We start from the raw sequence: 16,037 nt of genomic DNA, 5'->3' as shown, positions 1-16,037 counted from the left end.
CCATTCGGTTGGTTTCAACTAGTTTCTGTAATCGTGTAGCCCATGTGCCTTTGTAAGCTTGTTTGCGCAGACTCGTTGACCGTTGTGTCGCCCTCCAGCTTTCTTAGTAAGAGAACAACACCACCCCCACGTGGTGAAGTCAACATTTAATAGCAAAAATACTGTGAATGTCAGCTCCACTTGCGTAAAAAAGTGGTATTTTATGATCTATAACACGGAATGTGAAAATACTAGGTTTATAGCCTACTTAAAAAAAACGTTCTGCTTTGCTTGTTTGCTGCGAAACTTAGTTCGTTATAGAGTTTTGGTAATTTAGCCTATGGTCCTCTTGGGAAAAGCCACGTACGTTAAAAAGATAAAGTTCCCTAGCGTATTTATATGTAAGCCTATTCGAATCTGAAGTCAGCAAGGCAACCAACTGAGGAGTAAAGTCTACGAATACTTTTAGCGGTACGCTACGTCTGTCTATTTACATATTTTAATAACTGATAACAGCGCGTTCCAATCGTATGTACCCAATGGAGGGATTACACCTATTTTAAGTGGGCTTGCATGTTTTGCCCGCACAATTTTTCTATGTCGACATACCAACAAATCCATCCTATGCTTCGGAACATGTAGTACGTGCTACTATATATCTCGTCATGCCTTTTAATGGCGCAGGCGCGGTGGCCAAGTGGTAAGGCGTCGGTCTCGTAAACCGAAGATCGCGGGTTCGAACCCCGTCCGTGCCTTTTCTGGAAAATGACATGTGACCGAAAGGTAAACGCGCTCTACGTTTCGCAGTGATATGCAGTCCCAAAGTAACAGCTGTTCAGGCAACATTCTCTTGGTATTTAGCCCTTACGCTTTTGTAGGTTACTAACCATCTTAAAATTAATTTGAATGATGGCCTACACGGTCATGCAAAGCGGGATAAAGTGCAGATTGAAGTGCTCATTTAAATGTGAAGAACTTAATTTTAAGGCCTCAGAAAAACGTTTTCCTTAATGAAGGGCCTTCAGTGGCTAGTCACTAGTGGATTTAATGACAGGTAGACTGCTGTGACGCTTAAGATCCGACAGGGGGCAGCAAATGCAACAAAATATGTGAAACCTACAAAAGCTATTATTGTCAGGTGTAGCTCAATTGTTAACGTTATTTGCGTTGTTATTCATATTAACAAAATACAGAATAGAAAACATGGGTATTCATGAATTGCTTTAAAGAGAGGGTTGCCTTAAACTTGTGTGGACGTAGTTGTTAGCGACCAGACAAAATAACAATATAAGACGAAGATTTTTTTCTATTTGTCCTTTTCATAATTGACTAGTGACAGTGTATTTTGTGAATGTGACCATTTTCTTTAAGAAGCCACTTCTGCCTGTGTAGTCCAACTATCTAAGTGACGTTTGGATAGCGCCATGTGCAAGCGAAGAACGGGTCTGTACTCGACAGTTATGTCTCACGAGTTTCTTCGAACGTTCATTCCAAGTTTCTATATTTGGATGTTATTTCTAGGAAAATAGAAATTACCAGTTGTCATTCAGTCAGACAGAAACTTTTCTCCCTTTTAAAGCCGGCCTAATGAGAATAGACGTTTCAGTGCGTGGTTTGAAATACTCTGACAGACATTCACGGCTCCATGCAAATCAGAATACAAGAATGCGTCTTCAAAAATGCAAACAGCCAATCTAGTTACCTCTTCAAAATTAACTTTATGCCTAAATTGAATTATAACTGTCGCAGTAGCCTACTGTTTTTGAAACCGGATCTCCCCTTTTACGGCCCCTTCTTACCTCGTGGCGTGACCATGTAGCAATGTTTGAGGCGCAGGCTCTGGGAATTTAACATGCAGGGAGTCAGTTGTGCCAGACACTGCTGATCTCGCTGCCAGGAGCACGTATACTTAAAGATACAACAACAGATTAAATGCAGTCAGTCGTGCGTGCCTTGTTGTCTGCTGCTGATTTGACACAATCGCGGTAAGTTTTTAAAAGGTGCCATTATTACCTTTACATGCATTTTTTTGTTGTCTACCAGGTCGGTTTGAGAGACGTCCGTCTCGTATCGACAAAAGCAGGTGTGATCAGGATTTAGACTACTCGTCGCAGACAGAATTAGGGTCGATTATTTTATTATATAGCCTAGGTTATATTAAGAGATAACCTGTGTCATCCTCTAGGGCACAAGAGACAAACATGTGGCTGTTATTTAGATAATTGACAGCTTAAACGGTTTATGTGTTTTTCAAGGGTGTTGCTCTCCGACTGTTGCAGACAGATTGTGTCTGAGCGAGTACCTGAACTCTCATGGGAAAGATTCTGTCTAGAGCTCGACTCCACTGACGCCCAATAGTGAATCAATAAACGGGCTCCGACCAAATCAGTAGACAGTAGAGCTATGCTACATTATAGGCTATGCAATGAGACATTAACCTTTTGTTAATGGAGGCATTCGTGAAAGACTTTCCAACCATTATGTGACTATTGTCGCGGACCAGCTATTGCTAAAATAAATTATGCGGGTCTGTTAAAGGTGTCGTCACTTGCAATAAGATCGCAACGACTAGGTTCTTTCAAGTAAAATGTCAAGCCAATTAGCCTACTCCTAGTGTTTTCCAAACTATGCAATCGAAACAGCCTGTTGTTATTTACCTTTCAAAATGAGCACAACAAACTTTTCCCCCCAGTCGTTTGTAATATTTTATTATCTATTGTCTCTAATGCAGTCAACAAAAAACGGTGAAATCCTAACGCAGGCCTGCCGCTCATGTTATCATTTTGCCAGTGTTTTTGATCCATTGTGATGTAAGTGGCGGGATCTTGGGGGCGAGATGAGTTTTGACTCCTATCCAACTGGCCCGCAAAGTCCCGCTTCTGGCATTCGCCATATCTTCTTGATGGACTATATAAAAAATACAACGGCTGTCGTTCACAGTTTACTAATAACCACCACCATCTTAAGCCTAATAATGGAAAGTAGTCCTTATTCTTTTACTTTAAGTGGGATACAAGTCTAATGCCGCAGGGAGAATGAGGGGCTTTTGGGGGCACTTGTGTTTCAGTTTCACCATCATAATGCCCCTAAAAATCCTCATGGCTCTTGCAATGATCTCCATTCATGTTATTAGACCATGATCATCACATGTACTCCAAATATGGAAGTCACATTGATCACTGTATCATTCAATTTTCCATTCAATTTTATTTGTATCAATTGTATCATGTGCAATGTTAGGGTCATTTATTTCTTTGAGAGTCTCAAAAGCTTACTGTAGCCGACTAGATGTTTTATCCTTTACCACTGGCTATGCTATGTTAAAATGTGAGGTGAATATAATCTTTCACAAAAAGAGGACATTTCCCCATAAACAAGACTTGGCAGACAGTATATTTTGTTTCACTGGCCACTTCTTGGCTTTTGCTGTGTAATACCAGCCAATGTTGCCAGCTGATTTTTCACTGCAATGCAATAACATGTTGTATTCTTTAGTGTGAAGAGGATTTGTGTAATATAAAGCAGACACTAATTTATATTAACTTCCAGTGAGCTCAAGCTTTGCCATAAGAAAAACTAGCCGGAAATCAGAACTATAATGTGCTTTATCTGTTAAGAAAGGACATGTTATTTTGTGACACATGAAGCATGTCTACGTGACTCACATATGCGTAAGGTAAAAAATGGGGTGACAGAATTTTAGATTATTGTCCAGGTCGTCAAAATGGTTTCCATTGTAGGCTTGGGGAAAAGGCCAGAACATCCCTCTTGACACTAAGTCTTAACTTGCTGAAGGCATGTGACCTGATGCAAGTTTGCAGCTCCTCCTAGCAATAACACGGCTAATGGCCTGGAGTGGCACAAGCCTGGCCTTTGGAGCAGGGTTCACACAAATCAGTGCTGTTTGCATCCATCACACATTGCTTTCTGTGCTCAATTATGTTGTTTTTCACCAGGCTAAGGCTTCTTAAATGCAGGCTGCTTACCGTTCCTATGTATCCGTCCACTGTCTAAGAGTTCCTGAAGGAAGGAGCATTTGGTGTGTCACCACAGCATCATTTTAAGAGGGTTTATTAACTATTTCAAGGGAATTAACTTGCACATTATCCGCTTTAAGTAGTCTTCACATAAGGATTGCTTCTGTCTTCAGAGAAAAAAAAAATAAAGTAACAAGAATATAGAAGGCGAAATTCATTTTCGTAGGCCAAGTTAACAAATCAGCTCACAGTAATTTTATGTCAGTGAAGTATGCCACACATTAGCGGGCATACTTGAGGAGGTAGTCGTCATTAACACTCATCCTTGTCTAATGCGGGTGTCCATACACAGTCTGAAATGTACACAGTGAGGTGGTCGAGTGATATTTCCTACTAAATTTGGAAGAGTTTGTCTCAGTATTTGACCACATTATTGAGTACAGTTGTATGACAAAATAAATGGGAAGGAAGACTGATAAGGAGCCATCGGGGATTTCTCTTAGCGGTGAGTCATAAGAGTGACACACAGTGGCTTTTATGTAATGTCCCATGAAACACGGTTACAACTCTTTTAAAATTGATTTCAGTTATATGAAATATTGACAGGCTGGCCAGCCAAGAGAGCTTTAGTAAGGAATGCATTCTAATTTGAATTAGGCTTTTTCTGCCTGGGTTAGCGTGCATAAAAAGCATGATCATTTCAGTCTGTAAAGTAACATGAGAGAATTCATACATTTCAAGTCATAGTAGTTATTGTGATATACATACCCATGCATGTATAATTACAGTTGTTATATCACAGAAGAAACAGAGCAGTGTGTGATGTATTAATTAAGCAGGCTATGTTTCATCCAGATGATGTACTGGACACTTGCAATGAGAGGAACATAAAGCATTATAGCTCCATCTTGTATTTCCAGACTTTTGGTTTTATCATGCCAAGCACATGCATTGTAATGCCAAATATAGCTCTGAAAGATCAAGTAACAGAATCAACTCCAGCCATGGCAACAGCTTCCTGGCTATAAAAAGAGATTCTGTAATCGTAATGAGACTGTTGTGACAAATGACAAGCGATAATTGAGAAGTTGAACAATTTAGAAGTTGATCAATTTCATAAGAAGTGATACATTTGGTAAGAAACAAAATGTGCATAGAAAGTTTGTTTCATTGCCTGTATAATATGCAGTGTCACTGGGGCAAGGATTGAGTGTTGTGAGATTGGGGTGACCAGCTGTGCCAACTGCTTTAGGCTGTGTTTGTGTCCTGTCATCGTAACAGGAGAGAGAGAGGGGGCATTTCATCTGGGAAAGTCATTATTGACACCCCGCTTACCTAAACGAGGAATGACTCCGAGGACTCACCCCACAGGATGGCAGCCAAGACGTGTGCCTCGCTAAAGATCTGATCAAGATGTACAGTCGCTAAAAATGACACCCATATATCCTATGTGGTTTGTAAAGGCTAAAGACAAATATTGATGAGGTATCAGTATCAGTGGTTGTCAGAATATTGATCTTGGTTGCGCAGTGGGGAGGAGTCCTTCCTCACTTTCACACAGCCTTTGAGGGACTTACTGATCCCCAGGGAATGGAACAAGCGAAACATTTTGTGCTCCATTCATGTTGTCCTGAGTGATTTGAAAGAGCGTCATAGGACATCTTTGTTTGAGGGGTGTTAACGATTTTAATTGAATTGAAAGTGTTATCGCCCCAAAAATAAACCGAAAGGCATGGAGAGACAAGTTTTAAGCTGTTAAGTGGTTTTGGTGAGAGGAGTGCCCTGTGAACTCTTGAATCAGGGTTGAAGAATGCCTGTGCAATGAGCTGGCACACCACATTAACATTGTTACATGAAATGGTTTGAATTGTCACAACCCGCGTTCAGATTCCTGTTTCAACAGAGCGAGGTTTGACTCCCCTGATGCATCTGTGGCTCTACTTTTATGGCTTCGACTGCAGTCCTGAAGAACGGGTGGATATCCAATAACCCTCAGCCACAAGAGTCCCACTTCTCTCTCTCTCTCTCTCTTCCTTTTTCTCTCTCTCTCTCTCTCTCTCTCTCTCTCTCTCTCTCTCCCTCTCCCTGTCACATCTTTCTTTTACCTCTGTTCAGCAAAGGAAATGAAGATTTTGAGCTTTGGACATTTGTTAGACAAAGACGCTGAGAGAGAAAATATGAACTGAGGTAAACGACGCATTATTACATTTCCAGGTTTCCTTCTTTCCTTCTTGGTGACGGTTTGGGAAATATTACATCTTATTCATGGATATTGCTGATTATAGAACTGCAACACACTACTCTAATGCTCTGTCTCTCTCTCTCTCTCTCTCTCTCTCTCTCTCTCTCTCTCACACACACTCACACACACACACATACAGTCCTCATGTTGAAGTATCATGTTGAGATTGTGAGAAATCTGGAGAACATGCACTCTGGGGCTGTGCTGCATGCATTTACTGTTGAATAATATGGGCTGGCCCCTCGCCACCATGTCAGACAGCCAGATACAACAGGGTGAGGGACAAAAGCACGGCTTCACACACACACACACACACACACACACACACACACACACTAACACTAACAGATCCACGCGTGTAGGAATAAACAAGCACACCTATACATTCTCTCTCTCACACACACACACACACACACACACACTCAAACACTAACAGATCCACGCGTGTAGGAATAAACAAGCACATCTATACATTCTCTCTCTCACACACTCACACACTTGCAGACATATGGCCACACAAACATGAACTCAAACATGCTCTCTTACACACACACAAACGCACGCACGAGCGCCTATCACTTGGGTATATGTGATCACTTTGAACGGGTTGTATTACATTACCCTGTTTTCTACTTTTATGCACTCTCTGTAATTCATGTTTGGCATAGTGACACCTCAGCATTCCAACATATTTTCCAAACATTTCAATGGATGTTCATTTTCTGCTCACCAGGTCAAACCTCAGAAGCTGAACTCATTTAGTCATAAGCGCTGGGTGCCAGAGCTGTGGGCATGTTGAAGAGATTGCCTGCGGGTAAAGAGATGAGGCCTCTCAGATCAGAAATGTAATCTTTTGATACAAGAGGCCATTCCCCACCACCGTTGTGCACCTGGAGTCACGGCGCCCCAGAACATAGTAAATGATTAGATTTCTGGTCGTCTGTTGGGAAACATCTCTGGTCAGACAAACTTGATGGTTTTTATTAAGCAGAATTAATGTTATTAAGCATAATCTACAATCTACTTTATGGTTAAATACTGAAGGACTATTACTCAAAACATTTCTCTTACCTCTGAAGAAAATTTAGTTAAGATGACGTAAATATGACTAAATATGAACCGTTATTCTATCCCCTGGCGACCGAGGAACATTACAGATAGTCTTCTGCTCCAGTGTGAATGTGAAACAAAGGATTGCTGTGTTCGAGAAGTGCAAGGGGAGGTTGGGCACCTCTCCTTCAGCCACTATATTGATATCAGAGTAAGCCCTTGCCCCATCGAAGTCCCATTTTTTCTTTCAGGTTTTTTTTTATGTCTCCGTGAAGCCATTTAACATCAGCCGCAAGTGGTTCTGATCACTTACCCCAAGACTGTCTTTTAACGGTGAGCTGATTTTGAGAAATTAAACGTCTCTTCAGGCTAGCCAGCAAATGCTGTTGCCTGGTTGTTAAGGTTTCCTAGTTGCTATGCTTGTTAAACTTTTTAAATTGAAAAAAAAAAACTTTTAAATAACCTTAAATGGTTTAAATGGCAGAGTTCCATTTGCATGACATGACAGCAGGTTATCTAGCTAACGTTACAATCTCCTTAATGTAACTTATAAAACTACAATAGGAAAACCTTAGGATGCCTGTGCAGTTTTCTGCTTGGTTTAGTTTAACTTAGAAGCTAATTATTTCATATTAACACACCCTAGCAACTGACAACTGTAAAGATGTCTCCCAAAGTTGTATGGCTAAGTTAACTGTCACAAGACCTTGCACATTTAACACGTCTCGTGGAGGTTCATGTTCCATATAGTATTCCATTTACAGACAGGTTGGAATACATGACACCCGTTACTTTACTGTCATGGAAGACTGAGTGGGATTGAAAATTTGTTATCCATCCTGTGTTGTTTAAACCTGATACATTAATGGGTTTTGTATGTGAAAGGGGCTTTAGTTCATCACCTCTGGCATATTTTCAGCCGCAAACCTATATTGTGCAGTACATGACACCTTTAGTAGTACCGTAGTGTTATTATTTATTATAGTGTATCGTAAGGTTTGTTAAGCAGTAAGCCTGACATAAAGATATGTTGAGCACAGCCTCAAAAAAGGCTCTTAGATGAACCACTCTTTGCTGCATTTCAGCGCACCCCAACCATGCCATATCCGTGGCCCTCCGGCCGGCTCTGCTCTGACGTAGGCCCAGTAGGCTTTGCTGTGCCGTGTTCATCAAGTGAAATTATGACAAAGCAAAGGGTGTTGGGATGCATTCTCTATCAGTGATGTGGGCCATTCACACGTCCCATCTGTTTTACGCCGCTGACACCCTAGGCTTCTGCTTTTGTGACTCGACACATTGAGGGAGAATCACGGAGGCGCTGTGCCTGCTCTGTTTAGGGAGAGAGAGAGTGGGAGCAGGGGGCAGAGGAGGGGACTGGCAGGGTGAAGTATATTGAAAAATCTCACATGACAAGCTTGCCCTCGCACTGGGAGAGAGGGATAGATTTACCCTTTCTCCCTCTGTGGTTATATTTAGAGCTTCGACAGAACCCCGTGAACTGAAGACAACGTGATGCGCATAAGTGATAGTGTCCTTGCTTTTTACACTGCTCTAATCACAAAGGCAGTGTTTCCTTCTGAAGTAGTCTGGGATTTAACTTTGCACCGACAATATTATTACAGTACCGTAAATGTAATGGGATTATACCAGAAAGCTACTCCTGCCCCTTACATTTTACAGAAAGAGATACATCTACAGTGGAGAATCTATCTATTTCGAAAAGTCAATGCAACAGTTAATCACTTGTTTGCTAAAATATTGTTTATGGTTAATCACTCCAGGACCAGTGCACATCGATTCGTAATATTTCACACACGCCTCACAACTGAAAACGCTTTATGTAGATGTAACCTCTTTATGAATATGTAAAATATACCCAAATGACAGTGGTAAATAGTGTTGAAGACATTATCTTCCAAAAGAATTTTAAATATTTGATTCCAGAGATGGTTTTACTCCAACAATACATGGAACAATCCATCTTAGATGGAATGGAATTGCATTCTCAATAATTACTTAATTGCTTTCGCTCAGACTCTGTGTCAATTAAGACGTCTGTGATTAAACCAACGATTTCTACAAAGTAATTAAAGATTGTCGAAGATCTTGTTGCAGAAAAATACAAATAACAGCGTGACTTGGATACTAAGCATAGTAATTTGAGTTTTTTTTGTGTTTGCAGAGAAGCCATTTCTTTGCTTGGTCTGAGTTCTGTCAAAGGGGATGCTATGGCAATGGCATAAATATTCACATTATTATAAATGTGCAATCCTTTATTTAAAGAACAAACTATGTAGGGTGATTTAAAGCAAGCAGAGACATGTCTCCATTCTCATAGCAGAAAATAAATTGATTGTTTGAAATATTTTTTCTAAATATTTTTTGTTGAGATACGTGGCTATCAACATGCAAGGTCTAGGGTACAGGATTTCGAAATATTGTGATATATTTTGCTCAGTGTTGGATTGAACCTGATTATATTATTAATAGAAAATCAATTGCTTTCGGTCCAGGTATTCATTCTGAAACAGTTTGAATGTTTTCATTGTTTTCAATATAATATTTATTTCTATGTGGTGTTTGTGAAATAGAAACAATAGGATATTGCAATTAAAGCGAGACTTTTTGTTTTCATACCCAATTTTCTTGAGGAATAACGGAACAAGAGGAGGGAAACTGGAAATGTGCAGTGTTGGAAAAACCAAGATTCTGGCTGTCCGCTAGAATTATTGGTCCTCTATCATTCAGTGGAAACATGTCCCAGTGATTCAGAAGACTGGCATCTCTTTGCTTCCTGGGCTTCACATTAATGGCTCCCCAAACAGAGCTCTCACAAACCCACTCCTTGTGTTTCTCACAGATGAAATATGAAAGGATGTCTGTTCAAAGAAAACAATGTAGTGGCATCCTTTAAATGCGAGTTAGTAACAGTCAAGCAAAAGAAAGTATTTGCCAGAATACCCTGGAAAAGAAAGTAAAGTATTTTTTTTGCTGTTTCTTTGAGGCCTCTTTGTTTAAGCACAAAATGTGGATTACACCATCAAAACTCCCAATGCCAAACTATCTTATCAATACCATATTGAACCCAGCTTGGGAAAAGAGAGAGAGCGAGAGAGCCATCCCTGCTCTTGAATTTGCATTGCAAGCAGGATGGCTGTAAATGTCAGTTGAATGGTAAAACAACTGTCCATGCCACATTACTAAGTAGTGAGATACTTTAAAAGCTCAACCTCCCGCTCAGTCTACCAGTGCTGTCCAAAGAGATCAAACAGCATGAAAAATATGCTGACTCATCCAACTGACATGGAACATTGTGGAAGACATTTTTATGGCCTCAGTTGCTTTCAATGGATCTGTCCCTAAGTGAACCATTAGTCAGCATTCTTTTGTCTCTTCTGCTTGGTGGAAGTGCAAAGCATGACCATCCTTACAAGGGATCCTCTGAGAGCAAGAGAGAACAGTAGAGCAGGAGGGTGTTGGGAGGCAAACATCAGGGTTGGGGAGTCGAAACTCGTCTGCTTGTCCGATTAAGGCAGCTCCTCTCCCTAACCAAAACCACATGAAGTCTTCTCACAGCCAAACTAACCGGGCAGACGTCAGTTCTGAGCAAAGTGCCTAACGAAGCACAAACACGAGTGGACGTCTGATTTTATTATTTTATTCCTGTTTTGTCAACATCATGTGATCCAAAATGCATGAGATGCCTCTTCTCCCCCCCCCCCATGAGTAGCCTACATGGGTCATGCTTACGCCGCACCAAATGTTACATGTATGCACCCCTTGCAGGTTATGGGAGCTTTTATGCGATGATCCCGGCATTGGGCGTCCTTAAGGTTCCTTTTCCTGTGCTTGCGAAGATGCTGTGTCTGCTGCTCTTATCAAAGGAAATGAGAACGGAAGCCACGGCACATGGCTTTGATTTCTCAAGGCTCCCATTCTGTTTTAGCTTTGCCAAATGGATTTGTGGGTCCTGCATGGAAGGTGAGGGCTTAAGAACAAGATGTGTGTAAAGTACGTGAAGCAAAAGGGCAGGCAGTACAGTGGATGCCAGTTGGTTTTGAACATGTCTTTTTTAAATTTACAACTTTAATATGTCGAAACCCATGACTTAAGATGTTCAAGCCCTGAAGCATTGTTTGAGCTGTGCGCCATTACTATGAGTTACTGCAGAAGTAGGATATCTCTAAGTGCAGCTTCCCTCATAAAGCCAGATACAGAATAATTGGTTCATTGTGTATCGCATGTCAGTTACATCCCACAAGACTAGTGAAGACATGCAAAGCTGAACAACAAAAACCTTACAGTTATTTTGCAATCTTCTGCAAGTCTTGACATATGTCCTCATCTCCAGGGATAGGCAGTATTTCAGATACATGTGTTAAAAATGTTTATTTAAAACAATGTGTACTCAATGTGTAATAAAGTAGTATTTTTTTATTTGTATTTGATGGGCATTGAATGGTTATGTAATTTCAATCAAAATAGAATAGTCTTCAGTTAAAAAAAAAAACATAAAATACTTTCCCCGAAAGTAAATGTTCTTCATGTTCAACATCTGAATGCATGTGTGAGAGCTAGAACAGCGTCCTGAGCACTTTGCCAATGCTTGTTTAAGACAGTGCAAGTGACAGATTGATGTCTCATTTGTCCTCTCTGATTCAGTGCGAAGGCCCATTTATAGTCCAGGCGACAAGAGCTGCACAAAAAAAACACAAAGGTGTCAAATCTGGTGTCTGTTAGGGCAGCGCAGACCATGTCATCTGCATGAAAAAGTTTGAAAGGGTGCAGGCATTAAAGGTTTTTGTCACTCTCTGATTGGATGACAAGAGATTTTTATGTATGTTTTTTGCCTTCTTGACATGGCTTTGGTCATCTAGCTGGCTCGAATATCATGATAGTGCTTCTCATAACAGATTTGTTACACGCCTTGTTAAGTAGTGAAAAGCTGTCAAATATGATCAAATGATCCAATATGCCTACGTAGAGTGGAGGCTTGTGATATGATGTCACGTTGTTGTTGCTGTATTTGTTATTTTATTTTGTTACTTTTTTGTATCTTGTACCGAAATAAATGATGTATTTTTGCCCATCCCTGCTTGTCCTGATGTTGCCTTGACACTGTCATTCACTTCTGAAAATGCTAAATATTTCCTTCTGTAAATCAACAGTTTATTCGTTAGCATCACTGCAGACTGCACTAGAATCATAAACAGGAACTATATATCCCCAGTATTCTTAACTGGGTTGTTGAAGTATGTTTTAGTAAGGTTCAAAATCACATAAGATGAGGCTTCATGCAGCACACATGACATGTGGTCAGTTGGTTTTATTGACAATAGTGATAAATCATTAATGCACTCCTCACATAGATGTGGAAGACTGAATGGCAGCATGGTTCAGGCATGAATGCCATGGGTGAAACAGAGATAGTCCTTGCTGAATGGTGTGCATTTTCACATGTCTACAATGACTGGACGTTTGTATTAATCACACTGTTACCATAATCCGATTATGTTTTGAAGCTGAAATGCAGCTACATGAATGTAACCCATACTAGCCATCCTGTTGCATTTATGGCATTTTTCCCCTCCCATGACCATCACATGAAAATATGCTTTTCAGGAAATGCATGAGCCAGTAGAATAAACGCACCCTAACTAATTAAATAACAGAGACATTTAAGGCACGGCTCAGTGGCCAGTCACTGGCAGGAACACTCCTGGTCTTAAAATGCCAGTAACACAAAACAAGTCCCCTTTTCACTGCTGCCATTACAGTCATAAGTAAGAAATGCACAGATGGATACTCTCAGAGATAATGCTGTGTGCTTAATGTGCACTTATACACAATGTGCTGAGCTTGCTATGTAGGTTTTTTTTTGTGTCTGTCACAGAGGGACTGTGCCAAAAAGCCATGTCGATGTACGACACACGGGAGCACATGAGAATGGTGTGTTTCCAGTGCAACTTAACTTGGGTCATGAGACCACAGGTGTGGTGATGCAGTACGGCTTTTTCCACAAAGAACTGTTCTCCTCAAAGTAAAGGAGGCCTTGGCAGTGAGGCACCATCTTTCCTGGCACCGCGTGTTAAGTGGCAACACAGAGAGCAAAACACTGTTTCCTGACCCCAGAGGATTTAACTGAATCTCAAGCCTTGGATTCTTGGTCTAAAGCAAGGCTGCCCTGTTTATTTCTGTTTCTGTGGATGGACACTGCAGTGGTAGAGTGTAATGTATGGTGCAATACATCACCGTATTAAATGTATAACTAAACACTATAAAATAATGTATTGTGTTATGTCTGTAGTGTGAGTCCTTGTGAAATCAAGTTTTTTTTTTTTTTTTATTCATGTTGAAATGTGTTGACCTGCCTTAAATAATGTAGCAACTTACCCATTCATTTCAGCATTCCCTTCAAGAGACATCATGGTGGGGGTGGGGTATGAGTTGATATATCGCAAATCTTTACCTGAAGGGTCTCGTGCACCCGTAGTGCGTTAAATGCTCGCTAAATACCCTCTTCCTGAAACCTCCTTCCAAATCCCCATCTTGTAAAGCTGTTGGGAGCACAGCACATAAAGTACCCTGAAAGTAATTATATGCCCTGCCATTATGAAGCTGGAGTTTACACACAGGCTCTAAATTACACAGTGCTTACGGAACAAAAGTGATCTGCAGCCGCCTCTCCTTACCCCTACTCTTCATTAATGCTTCCCATTAACCATTTTATCTCTGTGGTAACATTCTGGTGTCCAGGGGTACACAGTCCTTCTGCGGTTATCTGGACCTTGTTACTAATCAAGTATTTGATGGGTATTGTGTATCACTGTGCTGATAAACATACTCCCTGTTTGTTTTTATCCAGCAATATACTGTATGCAGTATATGGGGTATGTACGTATCCTATATTTTATCCATAGTCTTTGTCAATTTGGAAGTTCATTTCTCCAAGTCACACAAATGAATTATGTCTCCTATTTAAAACCAATGAATGTTGTTGAAATAATCTATGATAAGCTAGAGAGAGATCAATTAAAAATCAACTAAAAACAAATTTGCCCTGTGTGTCAAGATCCAGGGACACAGACTGGAAGCTCAACCAGAACATTAAATTAAGATAACACTAATGACATTGTTTTTTTTTTAAATATATCTGCTTAAAGACACATGCACACACACACACACACAGATGGCATGGGGAAAGACACAGACAACACACACACACACACACACACACACACACACACACACACATTTCTCAAAGGAAGTAAACAGGCAAACACGAAAATGAGAAGTTTCAACCCCCTCTCTGTGCTGTGGCCCATGTGACTGCGGCAGCATATGACTTTCATAACTTCTTCACTCATTACCCTGTGACGGCCGCATACAATCGGGCGAGTGTTTGTGGAGAGCACGCCCCAAATACCCGTGTCCCGGGGCTGGGTTCTGGCTCCTGAGCCGTCTCCCCTCTCCTCCGGGGGACATGATGCCGCTGCTGCCTGCACTCACGGCACATGAGGGTCCCATGTGAGGACACAGAGACACGGGGGACGGAGGCAAGTCCCACTCCTGTAACTGATCTGATGCCACCGGCAGTGACATCATGGGTTCACCTTCTGAAAGGCGTGATCCTCTCCTGACTAGTGGTTCGCCATAGAGGATGGCTGGTAATTGTGAACGTTGAACCAAATGTCAACAACACCAGGTGTCCATTTCAGCAGCACTATCAATGTGTTGTGTATTTGGTTGCAAATTTCATAACAGGGGTTATGTTTTCGTTGAGGGTGACCTAGTCTTTGGGTTTTGGTGAACAACAAGCCATGACGCTCAACCTCACTCCTTACGCTAATTGACTTTTCTGGGTTTTTGTGTATTTGACAAATATGTCATTGTATTAAAACACTGATTTTAAAACTCTGTGTGTCTGTGTCATTCATCACATGTTGAGAGTCGCCCTACCTCTAGCAGCATGTCGTTCTCAAATGTTGGCGCATAGCACCACCTGTTGGTACTCTCTGTGTATTACAGTGTAGTTAGCTCTTGGGTGCCAGGGCTAGTGCCTACTGTGGGAACAGGAGGGGGGTGTGCTGAATGTGGCCCGCTCCCATGTGATGGTGATGATCTCACTGCTCAGCCATGCCGGGAATGACGTGGAGGAAAAGCGTCACAGATCAAACAGATCTCTCTCTTTCTTTTTCTCTCTCTCTTTCAGTCTCTCAGTCTTTTCAGCCAATGACAGGAAGTTCAACCCACTCTTCAAGCATCTCAGAAACAACATCATCTTTGGCAGGCTTCTCTCTGATTATGTAAAAAAAAAAAAGCTAACATGGTGCAGAGGACATTTTTCCTGATACTAATCGCCTATTTACTAAAAGGATGTTTATGCTTAAACAAGTGTAGCCTCACCCTCCGTTTATTTAAAAGTCAGCTTTGAGCCCAGAAAAACACATCCGTCAAAACTGAGTCAGTTGTCCAAACATTCTAATGAGTGCTGGTGTTCTACTCATCCAGAAATAATGTTTAGCCCCACATCATTCTCTTAATACAGACGTTTGCAAATAAGCCTTGTCTAAAAATATTCAGTCCCTATAATTAGGTATGAATGTCATTCATATGTAATTCAAATTGAACCTCTGGAAATATTCTAGTGCATTTTGGCATACTGAGCCAAATAAAGACAGTAACCGCATGATTACCATTATTTCAATAGAGGCAGTGCAAACAGTCATGGGATATTTCATTTGCACTGATCTATTTTCCAACATAAGGAGTAAAGCTATGGGTAACAA

At 41.0% G+C, this 16,037-nt stretch overlaps 1 long non-coding RNA gene and 1 other non-coding gene across 2 annotated transcripts; both read left to right on the top strand.

Annotated features, from left to right (window-relative positions):
* The first annotated feature begins 662 nt into the window (after positions 1 to 662).
* Positions 663 to 734, top strand: trnat-cgu. The gene has a single exon. It is a non-coding gene; the product is annotated as a tRNA-Thr (tRNA).
* A 2,077-nt stretch (positions 735 to 2,811) lies between these two features.
* Positions 2,812 to 13,526, top strand: LOC122130730. Its single transcript, XR_006151951.1, has 2 exons — positions 2,812 to 6,143; positions 7,500 to 13,526. It is a non-coding gene; the product is annotated as an uncharacterized LOC122130730 (long non-coding RNA).
* The last annotated feature ends 2,511 nt before the right edge of the window (positions 13,527 to 16,037 follow it).

This window comes from Clupea harengus, unplaced genomic scaffold (genome assembly GCF_900700415.2).
Source record: "Clupea harengus unplaced genomic scaffold, Ch_v2.0.2, whole genome shotgun sequence".
NCBI lineage: Eukaryota > Metazoa > Chordata > Actinopteri > Clupeiformes > Clupeidae > Clupea > Clupea harengus.
The sequence above is the reverse complement of the archived record's forward strand: the minus strand, read 5'-3'. Positions and strand labels throughout refer to the sequence as shown.